Source organism: Mandrillus leucophaeus, unplaced genomic scaffold (assembly GCF_000951045.1).
Source record: "Mandrillus leucophaeus isolate KB7577 unplaced genomic scaffold, Mleu.le_1.0 Scaffold3, whole genome shotgun sequence".
Lineage (NCBI taxonomy): Eukaryota > Metazoa > Chordata > Mammalia > Primates > Cercopithecidae > Mandrillus > Mandrillus leucophaeus.
This window is the reverse complement of record NW_012103142.1, coordinates 10,525,997-10,527,955: the sequence shown is the minus strand read 5'-3', so window position 1 is coordinate 10,527,955 and position 1,959 is coordinate 10,525,997. Positions and strand designations below refer to the sequence as shown.

The 1,959-nt window shown below is 47.7% G+C and overlaps 1 pseudogene; it reads left to right on the top strand.

Moving 5' to 3' along the window:
* Positions 1–56: 56 nt before the first annotated feature.
* Positions 57–1,339, top strand: LOC105544412 (annotated as a pseudogene).
* The last annotated feature ends 620 nt before the right edge of the window (positions 1,340–1,959 follow it).

The following is a 1,959-nucleotide window of genomic DNA, read 5'->3' as shown; positions in this document are numbered from 1 at the left end:
AAAAAAAAAAAAAAAAAAAGAAGCTTCCAGAAAAACCCCAAAAAGGCCCAGCAGCCCTGGAGTCAAAGCTGGTTCCTGGCCCAGTCCCTTCCTGAAGCAGCCTGCCTCCCCTTTCCTTTCAACATGACAGATGCTGCTGTGTCCTTCGCCAAGGACTTCCTGGCGGCGGAGTGGCCCCAGCCATCTCCAAGACAGTGGTAGCGCCCATCGAGCTGGTCAAGCTGCTGCTGCAGGTGCAGCATGCCAGCAAGCAGATCACTGCAGATAAGCAATACAGGGGCATTATAGACTGCGTGATCCGTATTCCCAAGGAGCAGGGAGTCCTATCCTTCTGGCGTGGTAACCTGTCCAATGTCATCAGATATTTCCCCACCCAGGTTTTCAATTTCACCTTCAAAGATAAATACAAGCAGATCTTCCTGAGTGGTGTGGACAAAAGGACCCACTTATGGGGCTACTTTGCAGGGAATCTGGCATCAGGTGGTGCCGCTGGGGCCACATCCTTGTGTTTTGTGTACCCTCTTAATTTTGCCTGTACCCGTCTAGCAGCCGATGTGGTTTAGTAAAGCTGGAGCTGAGGCCGAGCAGTGACTCACACCTGTAATCCCAGCACTTTGAGAGGCTGAGGTGGGCGGATCACCTGAAGCCAGGAGTGTGAGACCAGCCTGACCAACATGGAGAAACCCCATCTCTACCAAAAATACAAAATTAGCCGGGAGTGGTGGTGCATGCCTGTAATCCCAGCTACTCAGGAGGCTGAGGCAAGAGAATCGCTTGAACCTGGGAGGTGGAGGTTACAGTGAGCTGAGATCGCACCACTGCATTCCAGCCTGGGCAACAGAGCAAGACTCTGTCTCCCAAAAAAAAAAAAAAAAAAAAAAAAAAGCTGGACCTGAAAGGGAATCTGAAGCCTTGGTGACTGCCTGGTTAAGTTCTACAAATCTGATGGGATTAAGGGCCTTTACCAAGGCTTTAACGTGTCTGTGCAGGGGATTATGATCTACCGAGCTGCCTACTTCGGTATCTATGACACTGCAAAGGGAATATTTCCAGATCCCAAGAACACTCACATTGTCGTCAGCTGGATGATCGCACAGACTGTCACTGCCATTGCTGGGTTGACTTTCTATCCATTTGACGCCGTTCGCTGCCGCGTGATGATGCATCACGGCGCAAAGGAACTGACGTCATGTATACAGGCACGCTTGACTGCTGGAGGAAGATTGCTCGTGATGAAGGAGGCAAAGCATTTTTCAAGGGTGTATGGTCCAATGCTCTCAGAGGCATGGGTGGTGCTTTTGTGCTTGTCTTGTATGATGGAATCAAGAAGAATACATAAATTATTTCCTAGGATTTTTCCCCCTGTGAACAGGCATGTTGTGTTATATAACTTATGTTGGGCATTCTTGACAGACTCCTGTCTGTCAATTTATCAGTGGCAACTGTTTACTGGTTGAAAATGGGAAGAAATAATATTCATCTGACCAGTTTTCTCTCTCTCTCTCTCTTTTTTTTTTTTTTGAGACAGAGTCTCATTCTGTCACCCAGGCTAGAGTACAGTGGCACAATCACGGCTCACTGCAACCTCTGCCTTCCAGGTTCAAGCGATTCTCCTGCCTCAGCCTCCTGAGTAGCTGGGATTACAGGCGCACGCCACCATACCTGGCTAAATTTTGTATTTTTAGTAGAGACAGGGTTTCACAATGTTGATCAGACTGGTCTCGAACTCCTGACCTCGTGATCTGCCCACCTTGGCCTCCCAAAGTGCTGGGATTACAGGCATGAGCCACTGCGCCTGGCTTCAGTTTTCTCTTAAAGTCATTTCCATGATGATGATGATGGGACTCAATTATATTTTTTATTTCAGTCACTCTTGATGAATAACAAATTTGGAGAAATAAAAATGTCTTTAAAAAAAACATAAAAGCCTGGATGCAGTGGCTCACGCCTGTAATCCCA